Source organism: Bos mutus, chromosome 28 (assembly GCF_027580195.1).
Source record: "Bos mutus isolate GX-2022 chromosome 28, NWIPB_WYAK_1.1, whole genome shotgun sequence".
NCBI classification, from domain to species: domain Eukaryota; kingdom Metazoa; phylum Chordata; class Mammalia; order Artiodactyla; family Bovidae; genus Bos; species Bos mutus.
In genome coordinates this window covers 33,470,227-33,491,343 of record NC_091644.1, presented here as the reverse complement: position 1 = coordinate 33,491,343, position 21,117 = coordinate 33,470,227, and the positions used below count along the sequence as shown (strand labels likewise).

The following is a 21,117-nucleotide window of genomic DNA, read 5'->3' as shown; positions in this document are numbered from 1 at the left end:
AGCTGGGCGCTCTCGCCACCAACCCCACCCCCCTCTCCGCCCCACGCCAGGCGCAGCCGGCGGAGCGGAGCGAGCACGCGGGAGTCGAGCGCCACGCCAGCGGGGCAATTGGGCATGCTCAGAAGGCTGGCAGGTTTGGGTCTCACCCAGGCGGCTTGTGCATTACACCAGCTCGCAGCCCGGGGAGGAGGAGGAGGACCGGCGTGGGGGAGGAAGGGAAGGAGGAGCGGCCAGCAGTAGCCACGACCGCCACCACCAGGCAGAGGAAGAGTTAGTGAGGAGGGAAGACCTCCCACTTGAAGCGCCTGGCGTCTGCTTGTGGAGAAAGAGACTACGATAAAGGAGGGGACGGGAAGAAGGCGGCGGCAGGGAAAGAAGTGAAGGGGGAGATAGAGGGAGAAAGGACGTGAACTGAAAGGGCTAGAGCGCGCAGGGAGCCCCAGGCGCGGGGGCGGCAGTGCGGAGCCGGGAGCGCTGCCGCTTGGGCAGGTGCCGCGGCCGCTGCCCGGAGGCGGCATGTGACGCGCGGCCGCAGCTGCCCGCGGGCAGAGCGCTCTCGGACCCGGGAGCGCACATCGCGGGGCAAGTCGGTGCCATCCCGAATCCCCACGCTCCTCGTCAGTTCGCCTGGGCGGCGAGGGCTCTTCTGGAAAGACGAGTGATGAACCGAAGGGTGGCCCCGGGCTTGGGCACTCAGTCCTAGGACACTTTCTTCCTGAACGCTGAGCGGGAGGCGACCAGCGCACAGTGGACCGGGCGCCTCCCGCGCTTCGGGGGATCGCGGACGACCGGCGCGGGACGGCCACCTGGAGCGCAGCGGCCAGGTAAGGACGGCCTCCGCCAGCGCGGCGCTGGGCAAAGCGGGTGGTGGTAGCGGCTGACCGGGTTTCATGCCTTATCGCGTTGCAAAACGAGGAAAAAGTTTTCTGCGCGGGTAGGAAATGTCCTTTCTTTGGGGAGTTTAAAGAGGGTACTGGGGAGGGAGGAGACAGTTGGTCTGTCGATTTCGGGGGGAGAGCTTGAACCTGGGGAGCGCGGAATCTGATGCGGAGTTGGAGTTCTAGGACCGGAGGTGGGGAACGCCGGGGTGACACCATGTGCGGGGAGAGCGACTGGAATAATAGGAGTGGTGGCCGGGGAAGAACCTGGGATGTCCGCCCCCACCCCGGCTCTTCTTCGCTTGGATTCTCTGTCCCCCGAATGCGGAATCCGAGGCAAGGTGTGTCCGGACAAGAGGAGCTTCTTGGCTTCGGTATGTGTGTGTGTGTGTGTGCGCGCGCGCTCGCGCGTTTGTTGTGTGTGTCGGTCCCTCTATTTGATTTCCTAACGCTTTTAAGAAGGCTAAAGCAGACACCTGCCACCCTCGCAGTGGGGCCGCTAGTTGAGATTGCATTTCGCTGAGAGCGAAGAGGCAGATGTGGCACTTAGTTTAACACCTGGGCGAAGGTGCAGAGCCCGGGTGCGAGTCTTTACAGATCCAGGAAGAGCCGGATCTCCTCTCTGGAACCCTCCCCCAGGGCAGCCTCCTTACAGCTGGGTTAATTTCTGTGTGATTTTTAAGCTGTGGGGGCTGGAGGAGGGTTGATTTCGAGCAGCAGAATTCACTTGTCTACTTCGCGCTTGTGCATGTTGGAATTGTGATACTATTCGGCGTGTGTGCGACTCTCCTGGCACGCGGATTCGAAGTGGTAGATGAAGCAGAGGTTTGGGAATTGCATCCATATGGACAGATTTCAAAACGCAAACATTCGTTTGTCTGTAAGTGCTATTTGAACCTGTCCGATGGCTGTGAGGATATGCTTTCTTCCCGGTGTCCGTGTTTGCAGTGTAAAACGACGGCTGTCCTTAGGAGGTAAATGTATTTATCTAATCGTTTATGTTAAGGACACCGATTATTTCACTGTATGCTTTGCACAGACCTTTCTTTTCTCTCTCAGCCTCAGAATGCCAGCAAGCCAGCAATCCTCCATGTGAGGTCTTTCGGGGTCACGATTTGAAAAATAATCTGTGTGAAAAGTATGTCTGTGGGTTATGTAGTCCCAGATGATCTTATGTGGTGAGCTCATTATATTGCATGAAGCATCCATCACTATTTTTTGTGTTTAAAACAATGCCTCTGTATTTACTTATGAGGCCATACATGAAAACATACACTCAGAATGAGGAGAGCTGACCCTGGAAAAAATCCATAAATATAGACAGGTTTGTGGTAGCAGCTTATTAATTAAAACAAAAGAAAACCCTGAGGTCTTTTTGTTCCAAATGTGGTGGGATAGACATGGCGTTGGGTGCACCCTCTGGTTATGGGAGCTGGTATTGCGGAGTATACATAGAACATGCCTGCCTCTCCAGCCTGCATTCAACATGCCACAGCGGTATGGTCTTTATCATATGTTCCTAGCACTGGATAGCCTATCTTTTGATTTTGTTTGCAATGGTTTGTCGCAATTAGCTTAATATGTAATTAGCTGTTGTTGAGCTAGAAAGCACAGTAATTCTGAAATGTGTTTCCATATGGAAATATAACGAGTTTAAATTACTAATTTAAAATTAATTAATTACAGGTCTGATTTAGACTGTTTCTGTAGGCTTGGGAGGGTGCTATAAGATTGAATTTAATCTGAAAATAGTAGTATTGAAGTACTTATTTTTAAATAGAAACCAATATTTATTTCAGGATACTTGACATTTTAAAAAGAATATTGGAGAAAAAGTAAATTTTGAAAAGGATTTTTGATAATGTGTACTTTCACATGGAAAATTATGAGAAAAGTGTAACTTGGGAAAAAGGAAAGTATGTTTATGGAATTGGTTAAGATTTAAAGAATGATTGAGAGTGTTACAATAATGAGTAGTTCTGCATTAAACCTACATTTAAACTTACTTAGGAAACTTTTTTTAAGTTTAGGCAAATGAGTGCATATACATTATTTTTCTTCCTGGGACAAAAGGTAAATGTATAACTTCAAAAATTTTATTTCTGAAGAGTATTTAGGCACACTGTAAAGTTCTTTAGGGTGTACTCTTTCATTTATCTTCCTTATAAAGACAAATGATTTATTTCCTTAAAAAAGAAATTTTGTTCATTATTTTAGGCTACACTGTGTGAAAACATGAACTTCTTTGCATGATATTTTAGCTTTCAATTACAGACAACCTGTTGAACATGAGCCCCCCCCCAAAAAAAAAAATCACAGAACTAGAACTTCTTGAATCCATACCAGAAAACTGATTAAACAGAAAATTAAACTATCTGATTAAAAGCCAAGTTGCCTTATGTATTTGAACTTAAGAAAGTAATAGTTTTGTTCAAGTTTTTACCTAATATTTCCTCTATTATTCCCCAAGCCAACATGGTGTTCTTGCCTAATAAAGTTGTTAACATTGGCAAAATTAGTTGCTTACCCCTAAATGGCCTGGATGTTGTCAGTGTAACTATTAAGAAACTGGGTCTTGTTTGCAGTGCAGGGAAGTTTATGTAGAGAACAGCTGTGCTGTGGTGGCACTTCAGATAGGAGATGAATGAACTGTGACTCTCACAAAGCATACACCTCTGATCAGGATGCAGAGTGATGTGCCTGTCCTTCACTTATGAGACCTCATTTGATATCATAATGTATTGTGACTAACAGCATTATCCTCCCATTGTGGTTCTGAAGTATCAGTGAGTGACTGGAAATATTTTACACAATAAGTTGGTGAATTTAAAACACATCTGTCTTACCGAAGAATATCAAAAAGGCAAATGTGGCTTCAATTTAAAAAAAATCAAATCCCTCCACAGCTTTAAAAAATTAATCAGGATAATCAAACGTGTCTCCTGCTTAGTCCTCAAATGCAGTGCTTTTTAGGTGTGATGGCTGTGAAATGTTCCAAAAGATTTTTCATCTGTCAGTCCCATTTAGTCCAGTGGAATCCCTATCCTGGTTATTAGTCTTAACAGCACTTTGGGTTACAATTTCACCCTGAATGGAAAGCTTTAACTTTAGAGGGAAAATGTCAAGAGATCATTGAAGGAATTTTACAGGAGGCAAAGCTAGTCAAATTAGAAATTAATTTGTTTCTTGAATCGGACTGTCTGTATCTTCTCCATTAAGGAAGTGTTCCTTAATGTCAAAATCCAAGTAGTCTCTTTGAATCCTAAATCAGTCATCACTTCTTCCTCCATGGGCCCTTCACAGAAAGGTTGTACAGGTGCAAAAGGGACCCTTTTCCATGGTCAACTCAGCATCTGGAGGACCCTGAAAGTTACGTATCCTGGGCAGTACAGATCTGCATTTGCACTGTCCTCAAAGAAAGAAAGAAAGAGAGTTTTGTTGTGGTGAAGCTATTGCAAATGTTGAATCACAGTGGGCCACAGATGGAAAAGCATGTTCCTTCTCCAGAGCATGTCTTTCCCAGTGCACAGGTGAAGATGGTCAGGTAGTGGTTGTGGAGTGGCTTTGTGGTTGGAAGGCACGATGCCTGTGCACGTGCTTTCTGATCAGTCTCTAAAGCACTATGAAACGCAGTGCATGTTTTGGATGCATACCTTCTTTAATATTCCTTCGCCTGGAGCCCGGAGAGCCAGTTTGTAGGTGTCCCCCTGGCTCCGTAGTTGGCTGCTGTGTGTTCCTTTTTGTCCAGAAGTTTGGGCGGCTTGCAGACTCCCCTGCCTCTGGCAGGCTCTCCCCTTCAGGCTGGCTGTTTTTATTCTCCCACCTGTTGGAACTTCCTGCTCACAGGCTCCTGAAGGCCAAGTTCTCTGGCTGGCGTGCACCTTCTCAGACTTCCTCTGCGGCTTGCCACATGGACACAGGACCTGGGACCTACTGGCAATGACAGCAAGCAGGCAGGAGGGGTATTTGAGCCACTGCCATCTTCTTACCAGTTGTGCCAGCTCATCCTGAAGCCAGCCAGAATGAACATTTTCAGGAGAAACAATGGTGGAAGAAACCCATTTCCATGGTAGCTGGCAGACACACTATGGGCTTTGAGCTCTTGTCTTCCCCACCCCTGCTCTGGTGAGACTTGGGGTCTGGCCTTCCGGATTCATCAACCAGTGCAACCCACAGAAGAGGGAAGTCTGAGATGGGTTTACCTGCCGTGACCCTAGTGAACTCTACTGATTCCCATGCCTAGCTAGCTTCAGTTTGTGCATCTCTCATTGTATTTGCCATTTCGCAGGACTGAACTTCTCCCCTGTATTCAGTTTGCCTTTGTAGGACTGAAGTCATTTTGGAAAGATTAGCATGACCTTGACAATTAATCTCCCTCTTTCCAAGACCTTCTGCCCAGAAGCAGCAGTCCAGTCCTTCTCTTGCCAGTCCCTGCTGCACCCCTAAAGTGGACAGACCCCTGGGCCTGAGGCACAGCCCACCTTGTGACTCTGTATCATTTCTGCCTGGAGACTTGTGCTGCCAAGTTCTACTTGACAGATCTCCTTGTGTGTCATTGTTGGCAGGATCAAATCTCTGTTCTCCATACTCCTCCTGGCCACTGTAATTTGAGTTGTTGACTCTCACTACAGAATTAATCCTTCATTAGGTCATTTGTTCTAGCCTAGCCCGTGCTTACTTCCTGTCCCCAGTGTTCCCTTGAAATCCGCACACCAGCTGAGCCATGACATATCCTACCTTCAGTCACCTCTATTGCAGGAAGTGGAGTTTGTCTAGACATCCTGGGTTGAGCAGGATATCCTCCAGTAACTACTGTTCAGGTCAAATTCAGGTGAGGTTAAACCTGAGTAAAATATCACCAGCCGGTTTCAGAGAGGAAGGGGCTGCCAGATGTCTCTTGTGAAGACTGTGCATTTATGATTATGTGGTGCTTTGATGGTCTCCTAAGGAAGCCTTCTCATCGATCATAGGTAACTATGGCCATGATCATTAGATTCACTCAAAAATATCCTGTCAGTAAGCTCTGGGAAAAGGGATCTGCTGACAACCTTTGCCAGTATTTTTGTATGTATTACTCCAGAGCAGATTACCTCATTAGAACTGGCTCTGGGACCCAGTCTGAAGAGAAACCTAGTTCCTGCTTATATAGGTACCATGTTTTGCCCACTGCTGTTTGAAGTTTCATCCAGCAACCTCTCACCTTCAATGTATCCCAGTCTAGTGGTATTGTGTAGACTCCAAGAATCCATATAAATTTCAAGTGTCACTACGTTCTGTGTATCTACATATCTATTTTTATCTCTATATTTCTAAATATCTCTATTTCTACATCTTTGTATCTATGTACAATCATTTTAGAGGATTATTGAGCCCAGTAGTTTTTGGTGATTTTCATCTTTTTTTGAGCTCAGCCGTCATGTGCAAAAGCACAACTGTTATGCAGAGATCCCTCAAATCAATTGCACCAGAAAGAAATTCTCATACATGCTGCATGCTTAGTCACTCAGTCATGTCAGAAAGAAATTCTCATACATGCTGCATGCTTAGTCACTCAGTCATGTCCTACTCTTTGCTACCCTATCCACTGTAGCCCACCAGGCTTCTCTGTCCATGGAATTCTCCAGGCAAGAACACTGGAGTAGGTTGCCATTTCCTCCTCCAGGGAATCTTCCCGATCCAGGGATTAAACCCGTGTCTCCTGTGTCTCCTTCATTGGCAGGCAGACTTTTTACCTCTGAAGCCACTGGGGAAGTCCCTCTTATACATAATATGGAAGCAAAGAGTCTTCTGTGTTCCTTGCCTGTGATTTCTCACATACATGATAATACCTGCCACATGTCTTACCTGGTGGGAAGGGAGCCCTGAAGGGAAACTGGCATTGCCACAAGGTTCCTTTACCTGGGGTCCTCCCATCTTCCCTTTTAACCCCCAAACCCTCCTCATCACACAGGAAGCAACCACCCTTTTTCAGCTTTCCTTGGGTGTGGCTATTATTCTGCTTTCCCTGGGATAAATTATTTTCAATCCCTCAGTTCATTTGATAATAAGAAACTAAAGACTTATCTGAGCAACTGGAGGTCACGTATCTTTGCTCTGAATTCTGGTTTTCTCAGTATTTTTAATATTAAAGTTGACAGTCAAGGGTAACCCAAGTATTTATGATTCTCTCTGAGAAAGTTAAGTTCATGAGAGTGTTTAACAAGTACATTTCAATAGTTACTTGCTTGAATAGAATGAGTGTGTCTCTGTGTCTGTCTCTATCAGGCATCTGTCTACCTACCTAGCTACCATCTCTTCTTTTCATTTACACACAGGGGTGCATATTCCTGTGGTAAGTTCCCTGTCGGTGTTCTCTAACATACTGGGTATGGTGGACATTGTTTTTCTGGAAGCTCAGGAGGGTGAGTCAGGGACTCCGCCTTCCGGGAGCAGGTGATCACTATGAGGTGAGAGCAGCTCAAGAAATCTCAGAGCAGGAAGGTGATGTTCGACATTGTATTCATTCCCTAGGGCTTTAAACAACACAAATGCACTGTCTCATAATTCTAGAGACCAGGAGTCTGAAACTAAGGTTTTGGCAAACACACTCCCTCTAAAGTCCCCAGGGGAGAACCTGTACTTGCTTTCTGCAGCTTCAGGCATCTGTCTGCATTCCCTGACTTGTGACTGCCTCTAGTCTCTGCCCTGGAGTCAGATTGTCTCCTCTCTTTCAGTCTATGTGTCTCCTCCCCTGTGCATCCATCTTATAAAGATACGTGTGATTGCATTCAGGGCTCACTCAGAAAATCCAGGACCAGCTCCTCCTTTCAAGAGCCTTAGCTTTACCACACCTTTACCATATTAGGCCATATTCACAGATTTGGGGGATTAGGATGTGGACAGACATATCTTTTGGGAGACTGTCATTTGGCTCACAACAGAAGTCATCAGTGAAGAGCATTCTACTTTATGACTCCCCATTGGTGATCATCCAACTGTGTAGTTTGTACAATTTGAGAAATTAACACTCGTAATGCACTTCATTCCATTTTCGGAGAGCAGGGAGAGGCAGAACCTCCTTTTAACTGAGCCAGAAATCCAATTCCTCCTCACTGTGCTTGTTGGCCTTCCTAATCATTCTGAGAGTTATGATGAGAATACCTCTGATCTTTCTTCCATAAGAAAATCTTTAAAGTTCAACGGCTTAAAGTTAAGTCAACCTAGTCCTTTGCACCCCTTCTAAATTTTCATGTTCATCCCTAACCTTTTCATTTACACTCGATGAGTAGCATCCACATGTCTTTAATTTTTACCAATTTCTGACTCTGTTTGTTCTGTGACTTCCATCTTCACCAGATTCACAGAAATGGCTTAGCCAAAAATGACCTGTCCCCTGTTAGTCACAAAACAAGAGGCCCTTTTCTGGGCATCCCCTTTAATCTCTTAGCAACACCTTCAACCTCCCTTAATTTTCAAAGCATTGTACTTTGCTGATTCTCTTCCCCTCTGGTTCCTCTTTATCCTCCAAGCCTCCCTGCGTTGACTCCTGAGCAGCATGAGGTTCTCAAAGACTTTCTCCTCGGTTGACTGGCCTGCTTTTCCTGCTCCCCTTTCCTTTTGTGACTCCATTTATTGTCAAGGTTTCCAGTACTCTTCAATGTGGATCATCCATATCATCTCCAAACCCAGTGTGGCTCCTGGAGGGGGCATTTCCATGAGCCTGCTGGACAGTAGCCTTCATTTCTTCCCTCTTCACCACACTCCTTTGAGGTTTCCTGTTCCTGTGCATAGCGTCAGCATCCTATGGCTCCAAATTTTCTGAGTAATCTTGATTTACTCTCTTCCTTCACTTAGATACCAAATTGTAATAATTCAGCCAAATAATAGCTCAGCCTCTTGGCTTCTTTTTTTCCCACTACCTACCTACTTAATTCATGGCTTTTCCAACTTTTATTTGCAGTCAGATCACGTGGGAATCTTGTGAAAAGGCAGATTCTGATTCAGGAGGTCTGGAGTGAGGGCCTGAGAGTCTGCTTTCCCAACAACTCCAGGTAATCAGGTGCAATCAGACCTTTATACCTTTCTGTTAGAGTCTCTGGGTTTTCCAGGTGATTTTATTGACTATATTGTCTTCAAATACACTTTAGAGATTACTTTTATTGAAGACCAAATCTGATCATTTTTTTTCTCCTATCCTGATATGAGAAAAACTTCACTGATATCCTTTATGCTATCTATTGAATAGCAATGAAATCAGCTTCCAGCTAGCATTCCATATGGTCCACGGTTTGGATTTACATTAAATTCAGTCTCAAGTCTCAAGGTTACATTGACTTTACCCACCCTACTTGCTGTTGTGAATACCCTCTGCCATTTTCATGACTTTTTTATGTTCTCATGCTACTTGGAATCACTTTCTTCCACATCCTCATGGGTCCAAATTTTAGCAGTTTGTCAAGGACAAAGTGCTCGAAGTGACACTTTTCACTATGAATTGATCTTTTAGTAACTTTATCAGATTCTTGGTTTTACCACTGATCATATTCACTTATTTGTGTGTGATAGCTTACAGTGTGTCGGATTCCTGATCTCCCAGGAAGACTTAGTTTTGGGACCAGGGATCAGAGTTGATCACTCAAGAGCTTTTGTGTAGCAGAGTTTTATTAAAGTGAAAAAGGGACAGAGAAAGCTCCTGACATAGACATCAGAAGGGGGATGGAGAGTGCCCTGATTACTAGTCTTAGCAAGGGAATTATATACTTTTTAAATTGGCTATTACAATAAATCAAAAGAATGTCTCAAGGTTGTAAAGATCTTACTAGACCCACTCCCATAATATACATTCTAAAATAACAGGATTAGTCGGAAAGTTTTCAAGAAGGAGAAACTGTCCTCAAGCAGGATACATTGTTGTTATATAATCGTTAGTACAGAGTTAGAACTGAGTTGTTTGTTGTGTAATCATCAGTTCAGGGCTTAAAGAAAAAAAAATGTTTTATGTGACTAAGACTAAGGAATGTGGAGAGAGAGGAAAAAAGGACATTTGTCCTTTCCTCCTTCTTGAGAATTCCAGACCCCTATCTCCTCCTCAAGAACCCCAGACCCTTCTCCCCTCCTTGGGGACCCCGGACTTCTTATCAACCTGCCTAGAAATTGACTCTCATGTGTGTGTATAAGTTGTTTCAAAGACTAGAGTGTGAAGTGCTTGAATGATGCCATGTTTCATTTGTCTAAAATGAAGTACTTATTACAGAGTCGCACTCATAAATGCTCAATGTATGTATGAATATGCAAAATATCATTTTTCTGTTTTTCTTATTATAGAAGTAACATGGGTTACACCAAATTCAAACATGAAAGAAACATATTATGTGAAAACTAAAAGTTCATCATGATCCAGTGCCCCCAAAGCAACATTTGATGCATTCAGTTCAGTCAGTTCAGTCGCTCAGTCATGTCCTATTCTTTGCGACCCCATGGACTGCAGCACGCCTGGCTTCCCTGTCCATCACCAACTCCCAGAGCTTACTCAAACTCATGTCCATCGATTCAGTGATGCCATCCAATCATCTCATCCTCTGTCAGCTCCTTCTCCTCCTGCCTTCAATCTTTCCCAGTATCAGGGTCTTTTCCAGTGAGTCAGCTCTTCGCATCAGGTGGCCAAAGTATTAGAGCTTCAGCTTCAGCATCAGTCCTTCCAATGAATATTTGGAACTGATTTCCTTTAGGATTGACTGATTTGATCTTCTTGCTGTCCAAGGGACTCTCAGCATAATCCTCTTATATTTTTCTGTACACATCCTAACACTTACTTTATACAAAACTGGAATAATAATACACTTTTGTGAGCTGACTTTCAAAATAAATCTACATTCTTAATTTTTAATCTGCAATGTGTTCTAAATGATTGATTGATTTCATTGCATAAAAATCCATCCACTTAAAGTGGCCCAGCAATATAGAAAAATGTTTGCTTTGAATTTCTGATTAGTTAAGCATGTCTGTATTCAGCATTTTCTCTGCCCCTAGAATTATAGTAGACACTTTGGATTTGTAAGAGTAACACAGAAATACTACCCCAAAAGACACAAGTTATGCCCCTGCCTTCAGGCTAATGTCAAACAATGGACTAATGGAGGCATGGTGGTGGTTTAGTCGCTAAGTTGTGTCCGACTCTTGCAACCCCATGGACTGTAACCCACCAGGCTCCTCTGTCAATGGGATTTCCAAGGCAAGAGTACTAGAGTGGGTTGCCATTTCTTTCTCCAGGGGATCTTCCTGATCTAGGGATCAAACCCCCATGTCTTGTATCGGTAGGCGGGATTTTTATTGCTGAGCCACCAGGAAAGCACAGTGGACATATAGTGGTCACTCATTTTGTTGCTAGATTAAAGAAGACATGCAGTCTCAGATTTTATATTGAATTTTAACCTTTTATAATGAAATTTAAGATTCTGTATTATTTAGATCCATAAAGAATAGGTGTCTAATTTTTAATTCTGAAGATATTTTTATTGGTCTAACGCACATGTGTGTATGTATGTTTGTTTTTATTTCATGAGTGAATTTAAGTTTGGAATGAAAAACAGAAAACCATTAAAGACTTAACAAAATCTTGTATATTTAATAAAACCACAATCTAGGGAGAATTGGAGAAGGCAATGGTACCCCCCTCCAGTACTCTTGCCTGGAAAACCCCATGGACAGAGGAGCCTGGTAGGCTGTAGTCCATGGGGTCACTAAGAGTTGGACTCGACTGGACGACTTCACTTTCACTTTTCAGTTTCATGCATTGGAGAAAGAAATGGCAACCCACTCCAGTGTTCTTGCCTGGAGAATAACAGGGATGGGGGAGCCTGGTGGGCTGCCGTCTATGGGGTCACACAGAGTTGGACACGACTGAAGCGACTTAGCAGCAGCAGCAGCAGGGAGAATTAGACTGAACACCAACAGGGAGAATTATGGAGAAAAAATAAAGTGTATGATCTATGTCTTAGAATGCCAATAAGACACAGTGTAACACATCTGTTGAAAAAGAAATTTCTTTAGAAGTTTTAATCAATAGTCCCCTAAGAATTTTGAAGAGAGAAATCTTAATAATGATGAATGTTATTGCTACCCTATTTGTCACTTAAAAAAGTCAGTTTGTGGTAGAATTCTGGAAGATAATTTCCCTGGATAGTGGGAAAGCAGGTGTATGTTCAGGGAATCTATAGAGTTGTCAGCAGAGCTGGTTGTGTTTTATGAAGAGATACTTAAAAGTCGAGTGCCAGACAGTAAGGGGAGAAAACTCTGAACCTATGTGAGATTTCTGCAGTCTGAATCAATGAAATTATATAAAGAAGATTTCTACATCTTATCAAGTGATTTACCCAAGGCCACAAAATTAATATGCTTGGATCTTTTGACTCTGTGTCTGGTTTTCTCTATCCTTTCATGTTAAGTCACTTCCCAGGAATCAACTCACCTCTTCTCACTTGACAGCCCTCTCTGTGATTTCAGTTGCACTTAGAGCTTCCAGTATCAGTAGATGAATTCTGAAGAACAAAACTCTTCCCTTGGGCACTGGATTTCCATGCTGGCATCCTGCTGGACATTTCCATAAAGAATATCAATCAGGTACCTGTAATGTTCCATTTGGACTTTGGAATCCATCATTTTTCTCCAAAATACACCATTCCTCCTGTTTTTCCTAACTTAATAAATTCCATCACAGTCATCCTAGAGTGGACTTCCTAGTGGCTCAGTGGTTAAAAAAAAAAAAAAAAAAATCTGCCTGCCAATGCAGGAGACTCAGGAGATGTGCGTTCGGTCCCTGGGTCGGAAAGTTTCCCTGGAAGAGGAAATATCAGCCCACTCCAGTATTCTTGCCTGGGAAAATCCCACAGACAGAGGAGCCTGCTAGGCTACAGTCCATGGAATCCCAAAGAGTTGGATGCAACTGAGCATGCACGCATCCTAGGAGCTCAAACTTGAACCATTTTGATTCTTTATTTCCTATATATACTCCTAAATCTTAATGGATTTCCCTGAACTGTCTCATCAGGTCCTTCCTTCCTGCACCACTTGCACTTCTCTGATACGCCTCTCTCCCACCACCCCCTTGCACAGCCCCAGTGGCCTCTGACTTGTCTTTCTACTTTGTTTGCTTTTATCTATTCTACAGGGAGATCAAAGTCATTTATAGTTTGACTCTCCGTAACTTTCTATCCTGTCTTCCTTCCGCCCTCTGCTGTGACTCTGTAGCCACACCAGCCTGCTTGAGGATCCTGGAATATGCCTGTTTTCCTGCCTCTAGGTTTCCATGGAGACCTTCCATACTTCTTAAAATGCGCTAGTCTAGGTTTGGCTGTAGTGGTCCTGCAGATATGAGGAGGCCTGCCCGCCTCCTCCAAGACAATTCATCTTTTCATTCCCTCTGCACCTTGAGTGTAGTATTTTCCTGTATATTGTAACATTTGCCATACTTGTTTGCACTAGAATAAATTATGCAAATATCAGAATTTTCCTTTAGATTTTGAGCTTCACATCAGGAGTCACCCATTATTTATTTCTCTGTCCCCCAGGACTTACACATTGTAAAATGGGGATGAGCAGCTTACCAAATTGAGTGATGGTTTACATCTCTATCAGGGCAGAGATGTTTATGTTATGTTTTATTCATGATATATTCCAAAGGCCTAAAACAGTGCTTGGCAGTACTGTTCTTGTATGTGTTGTGAGTTCCTTCCTTTGGGTTGTGGGGTAGGAGAGAAATCTGAGGTTTCAGTGTATTTTGATAATGACAAATTAGTTTACATGTTAATAAACACTAAGACGGTCTTGTTGAATATGATGCAGAATGTAATAGAATTATCCCAAGTCGGACTCAGAGTTTCACTTGCTTGAAGGGCTGTCTGCAAGGATATAATGGTTACACTGGTGATCCTAACATTTTGAGAGGCATGGTCCTTTCAGGTAACATCTAACAAACTAGGGCTCCTCTCACTGTCTAGTTCTAGTGGCCAGGACTTTCAAAGGAGTCATTTTTGTTGATCACTGGCTGCTGTAGGTAGCCAGGTCTCCTGAGGGCTTTTTGTAATCACTGGAAAGATTTCCATCACAGGGACTTAAGGTGATATTTCTACCATTGTGGTCCAGGATCATTTGACCAAAATACCTGATTTAGTTGTTAAACTGTAGTCTTGGGGATTGAAACCAGATCAGCTGAATCATAATGGAGGCAGGGTCTGTCCATCTTCATTTTAAATAAATAACCTTGAATGATACTTCTGTCTGCTAAATATTAAAATCTAATTGGAGAGAAAGAGTGACAGAATATTTTGATTGAAAGATTGAATGAGATAGAGAAACACTTTGTATTTTTTTAAAAAGTAGATTAATAACCTGGATTGGCAAGGGGTCCATTGTCTTAGGCTGTTCTCTGTTAAGATGAGTCATTCAATTTAGGGTGTTTCTCAGACTTTGAGGAAGGGTGGAGTGCTCTTTTCCATTGGAATTTAAATACAATTGAGGAAGGACTAAGATCTCAGGTATAGAATTAAGGTGAAACTAAGGGCTTCCCAGATGGCACAGTGGTGGTGGAGAATCTGCCTGCCAATGCAGGAGACACAGGAGACCCTGGTTTGACCCCTGGGTCAGGAAGATCCCATTGAGGGGAAATGGCAACACACTCTGGTATTCTTGCCTGGAGTATATTCTATGGACAGAGGAGGCTGGCAGACTATAGTCCATGGGGTCCCAGAGTCAGATGCAGCTGAGTGCACATTTCCATCAAATGTGCTCCTCTGTAGCTAAATTTATAGCTTTTTTTTTTTTTTTTTTATGGATAACAGTGTTTACAGGGTGGTGTAAAAACAGAAATTATCTCAAATACATCTAGTCCTCAACAGTTTTTCTTTGTTTTTAGTGTTATATCATGAAACTATATCAGAAGCTGACCCCATTTTTTCCTGTGTATAATGCTATATTTAGGAATTAACTTTCTGAGCAAGTACATCACATATATCATTGATACAAACAGTAAGATGTCAAGAAAGGAAGGACAAAATAGTCTATAACTGCTGCGTATGTGCATAGTAGTTTAATTACTATGAATGTTCTTAGAAATGGACATAGATTAGTTTTGTTCATCAATTAAAGGGAATTTTACAATAGAATTCCAAACATGAGTACATTTTAAAAAGCATATAAAATAACACTTAATACTTTTACATAAATTTAATGTAAATTATATTTTAGAGAGTTAAACAAAATTATCAATCTCCCTATTCCTTAGACTTTAGAAATTCCTCTGGCAGGTGATCCACAGTCTGGTCTATTTTCAGCTTTGAAAATAATAGTTCACATTCAATTTGTGTAAAAGTATTCTGCTGCTGCTAAATCGCTTCAGTCGTGTCCGACTCTGTGCGACCCCATAGACGGCAGCCCACCAGGCTCCCCCGTCCCTTGGATTCTCCAGGCAAGAACACTGGAGTGGGTTGCCATTTCCTTCTCCAATGCATGAAAGTGAAAAGTGAAAGTGAAGTCGTTCAGTCGTGTCCGACCCTCAGCGATCCCATGGACTGCAGCCCTCTAGGCTCCTCCATCCGTGGGACTTTCCAGGCAAGAGTACTGGAGTTGGGTGCCATTGCCTTCTCCGGTAAAAGTATTAGGTTGGTGCAAAAATAATTCTGGTTTTGTATTGTTGAACTTTGCCATTTGATATGGAATACATTCTTAAATAAATGTGACTATGTTATAAAAAATTTGCTAAGTTGCTGAATTGTTTTGGTTACTGATGTAGATGCTAGAGATAATGAGATGAATAGTCATTCTGCTTTCATGGAACTTATATCTTTGTGAATTCAGCATCCATAAAACCTAAAGTAGTGTTCCTAAGGATTTCTAACCAAGCCTGTTTCCTGCTTAGTGTCAAGAAGAGAAGAGATGGGAGTATGAGGATAGTATAACCAGTTAGATGTGTTATCTTCCTAGACTTGGCTTTCTCCTCATGGGGAAACATGGGACTTAGATTACATTTTTCTCAGCAAAATGTTGACACTTTCCTAGAAAAAGTAGAGTGCCAATACTAAATTTTGCCACTAGATGGCAGACATTTGCACTTGTGTGTCCAATGAGCGAGTCAAGTTTTGAAAAATTAAAATGAGGTTCAAAATGATTCATTTGATACGAAAAATAATGTTAATCTCACATGAATGAGAGGTAGTGGTGACTGTTATGCTCCATGGATACAATACATTATGACCATTTTTAAACTCCCTAGCATCTATTTTTCAGTGTGGCTACCCACTCTGTATGTTTTCAAATGCAGGACAACCCATTTTTTAAACTCTTTTTGAAAGTGACATTTGTTACTGAAGTTATGATATAACAGACTCTTTAATATACTTTTACCAGTGTTCTTTTTGTACAAAAAGGTTAAAATAGTCTTTGAAACTGAGGCATAGATGAACACAGTAGGTGGGTCTAGGGAGTATGTTACTTTTACAGATGTCACATGAGAAACCAGTGTTTCATTTTCTTGTGAGAGAAGAAACAAAGATACTAGATACTCTGCCTGACTACTTCATTTGATCTACCCATTGGTTACAAGAGTCCAAAAATGCAATGGGAACAGAGATTATATCTGGCAAACCACATGTATAAACCAAGACTAGCACTACTGTTACAGAACTGAAAGCTGGCCCAAATCCTGCTGATGAACAGCCTGCCTGTATCCCCCTTTTATCAAGGAGATCACTAACCAAAGCATGAATCAAAGCATGTCTTGGAAGACTGAAGGTGCCATATAATGTGTTTTTGAAGTCCAAACCAGACTAAGCTATAAAAAGTAGTGCCTGCTGACTCTTTAAATTTCTGAAAAACCCATACCAACTGTGTTCATGTCTGACTAAGTCATGTCCGACATTTGGCAACATCATGGACTGTAGCATGCCAGGCCTCTCTGTCCTCCACCATTTCCTGGAGTTTCCTCAGGACACAGTTCATATCCACTGAGTCAGTGACACCAACTGAAGATACTGTCTTTGACTTTCAAAGACAGCATTGTTTTGAGGAAGCTAGGTTCAGAAGGGGTTATACAAATTTGCAGCCAAGTCTTGAACCTTAGATATGTGTTTATAGTCTACAAAGATATTCACTTATAAAACAGAATTTTCTGAGCCAAGTTGTTCTTGGGATTCAAAGGGTGGAGAAGCCAGATCTTTTTGGAGGGATACCAGGAACTTGGTTTAAAGGATTTTGCTTGAGAGATCTCACTTTAAAGGACCAGTAAGGTTTAAATAGATAGAGATGTAAGGTAAGCTATTTAGGCAAAACTTACATGTGAAAACCCCCTACTGTTTTCTGGTCTATACCATGCACTCTGTCTCAGAGTCTTTTCCCTTACTGTTCTATTTGGAACATTCTTTATCCAGAAATCTATACAGCTTGCTTCTGCACTTAAGATCTCTCCCCAAATGTCACCTTATCAGGTCAGCATTTTGTGATCACGTCCCATGAAACAGCATGCACCCCTTCTATCAATCATCATCTCCCTAATCTGTTGTCCTTCTCCTGGAAGTTTATTACCACTAATAAAGTGCACATTTTGGTTTTCATTTATTGTCTGTTTATATTTGCTACAGCATGAGCTCTCTTAGAGGAATTAACCTTTTAATTGTTAAACGTCTAGTTCCTAGAACACGGCCTAACCCACAGTAGGCTTCTATCAAACACGAACTGAATAAATGAAAATGCAATGCCACTTTTTATTATTGCGGAAAGGAAAACTGACAGACCTAACCCATATTGTCCTTTGAACCAGGGCCTTTTCTTTTGAACAATCATGTTGAAATAATTACTGATAGCATCATTTATAGTGAATTACAGGTGACAGATTAATGACTGTAGACATGAAGAACAATGAAATAAACTAGCACATTCAAATTGAATAGGCCTAGCTTTCTTTTCAATAATGATGTTTTACCCTGTTTTTCTATTACAATTAGATGAGAGGGAAGCAACTTGTTACCTTCTCATTCTTTTCAATCTTATTTTTGTAAATGCCCACTTACTTAATTATGAACATATGCTTTTAAGAAGGGAGAAAAGAAATTCTTATGGTTATAAAATGGAAGAAAAAGAGGAGGGATTATCTGAATTTGGGATTCTATATCATACTTTGGGAAATCAACAGTTGAGTGCCTGCTGTGTGCCACTATGCAAAATATGACACATAGCCAAAGATATGTTGGCCCAGGATGCTCTTGGTGTGTCATAATATAGTTAGTTTTCTGTTACTTTGCTAATACGGTTTAGAGTGGTGCAGTTACACTGAGTCTGTTTAAATAGTATACTCTTAGGGGCTTCCCCAGTGGCTCAGTGGTAAAGAATCTGCCAGCAATGCAGGAGCCACAGGAAATGAGGGTTCCATATTTGGGTTGGGAAGATCCCCTGGAGGAGGGCATGGCAACCCACCCCAGCATTCTTGCATGGAGGATTCCATGGACAGAGGATCCTGGCATGCTGCAGCCCATAGGGTGGCAAAGAGTTGGACATGCCTGAAACGACTTAGCATGCACACAACCTATTCTGTTAGATTTTTTCACAAGAAATTCTAGGCTTGAAATATTGCTAAACACACTTGAAGGTAATGTTTCCTGTCTTTCCATCTGTCACACATTTATTGGGCGCTGCTAATGCCAAGATGCTGTTCCATGCTGGAGACAGAGTGATGCAGAAAGAAGACAGTGTCTTGTCCTCATGGAGTTTGAGATTTGAGTGGATCAACTAATTTTTCTTTCTGTTGAGAAGTAGCTTTAAAAAGTAATATAGTAATATTACTTAATATATTAATATAGTGTAACAGACTATCTGGTTTGAAAAATGCTGATGCGGACATAATATTGAGAAGATCAACATCCCTAGTGCTGTAATTTGTGTTCTGATAGTGGTTGGGTAGAAGACACTTCCTGGAGACATGATTTCTCTGAAACCTGAAAAAAGGGTAAGTGTTAGTCACTCAGTCATGTCTGACTCTTTGGGCATCACCAAATCACACACAGACACCTAAGTTTAGGAACTATCTTGACTTCAGTTGGGCCTGAGTTTTTCCCATCTCAGATCTTGAAATCATATGTGTATGTGAAAACCTTTGGCAGTCTGGGCTCTGAATCAAATCAGAAAACAATATTTGTGCCAGTGTGACTTCAAAACAGATATTTGAAAAGTTCAGAAGATATCTTACCAAGATCACAGGGAAGTTAGTGGTCTAGTGGAATTTGGGATAATCATGAGCTTGACTCATTGACCTCTAAAAAGATAATGATGTCCTTGGAGTTGATATCAGGGAGTTCACTGAAAAGATAAAGTCTTTTGTTTACAATCAGTGATTTAGATAATAGGGCAGATTTGATTTGAGGGTGTCTACTTGTTCTTTTCTAACTTTTAAAGAACCTTCTGGTATGTGGTATTAGATGTATCCTTAAAAATGATTTTCATGTATAATATCATATATGAAACAAGTCTCCAGTCCAGGTTCAATGCACGATACTGGATGCTTGGGGCTGGTTCACTGGGACGACCCAGAGGGGTGGTATGGGGAGGGAGGAGGGTTCAGGATGGGGCACACATGTATACTTGTGGTGGATTCATTTCAATATTTGGCAAAACCAATATAATAATGTAAAGTTTAAAAATAAAAAAAAAAAAATGTTTTCCATCAAAAAATGCTCTCAAGCTCCCAGAGTTCCTAAGGTCCTTCTCAGTTTTTACCAATTTACATTCTAAATTTTTCCAACCATTATTTATTATTTTACCTTTTATTTTAATCCAGTGTTTCTCAATTGGATTTTCCTCATTAATGCCACCCTTAGGAGCCTTTTAGACATTTTTTTTCTCCCTAATAATCTCTCTACCCCATGAATATTTTTAAAATGGGGAAAGGACAATTTTTTTGGACTCCTTTTTTCGGTTAATTAATTTTTTAAAAAATTGTTTGACCATGCTGTGAGGCATATGGGTTCCTAGTTCCCTGACCAGGGATGGAACCCATGCCCCTTACATGGGAAACATGGAGTCTTAACCACTGGGCCTTCAGGGAAGTCCAACCACATGAAATTTTAATACTATATATTTATAGCATATTTGTTTATAAAATATGACCATTTAGAGAGTCAGAAACCATTGCAATCTCTAAGACTTTCTGCTCTCTCAGAACTCATTTTCACCCCATTTGGGGCAATATCACTGCCATGGAATGCATACTTTAATCATTTATGTCAGGGTGATACAAAGGCAGGAGTGACCATCCACCTCACACTCACAGTTCCCCAGTCCCCTTGCTTGGCTCTCTCCCTAGAAGTTCTGCAGTGTTGACACAATTCGCTCATTAAGCAACATCCCTCATCACCCACTTCCTCCATCGCCACCTCTTTCTTGAATCCTCTGGTCCTTTAGGACTGGTACCTGAGTGGGCTCACCTTCAGTCCCTCAAGAAGGATTTCCATGGAAATGTCTGCAGGGTTGTCCCTTAATACTTGGTTTCTGAGCTGTAGAAAAGATCAATATACTTTTTTTCTTAAGCAAAATGAGAAACTCTAAGAATGATTCCCTTGATCTTCCTGCTTTTTTCAGCTCCTTTGGCTCAGGGAGTCCTAAACTGGCTGTGTTCTGCCTGGCAAATCTGCGCGTTCTCAGCATCCAAGGGCAGTTGAGATAAAGGCCTGCCCAGATACGTCCATTCTGTTGTGTTTTTAATATGATTTACACAGTACTTGGGGGCTTCCCAGGTGGGGCCCTAGTGGTAAAGAACCTGCCTGCCAACACAGGAGATGTGGGTTTGATCCCTGGGTCAGGAAGAACCCCAGGAGTAGGAAATAGCAACCCACTCCAGTATTCTAGCCAGGGAAATCCCAGGGACAGAGGAGCCTGGCGGACTACAGTCTGTGGGGTCGCAAAGATTCCAGACACAACTGAGCGACTGAACAGTAACAACAATATCCCCGGCATTTAGAAAATCATAGTTCCCAAGGCTATGATAAAATGATAGCATCCTCAGGTGCCCACCACTCCCAGATCCCCACTTATGAGAGGCAACCATTTTTATCTCTTTAGGCTCTTTTTTAATTTCTGTTACTTACTCTATATATTTCTAAATAACAGTCTCTGACAGCTATGTCTTGCTTTTCAACTTGCTTTAAGGATTTACCTCTTACTACAGAAAATGAAGTTGTAGCCCTGTTGTAAATCTCTTTTCTTTTACTCCCAAGAGAACCAT

The 21,117-nt window shown here is 42.1% G+C and overlaps 1 protein-coding gene across 2 annotated transcripts in view; it reads left to right on the top strand.

Annotated features, from left to right (window-relative positions):
* Positions 1 to 221: 221 nt before the first annotated feature.
* CHRM3 (cholinergic receptor muscarinic 3) overlaps positions 222 to 21,117 on the top strand; it is a 554,785-nt gene continuing 533,889 nt past the window's right edge. For both annotated transcript variants that reach the window (XM_070364602.1, XM_070364603.1), the window contains exon 1: positions 222 to 824. The gene's annotated coding sequence lies outside the window, so the exon portion shown is untranslated. The remainder of the gene's footprint in view (positions 825 to 21,117) is intronic.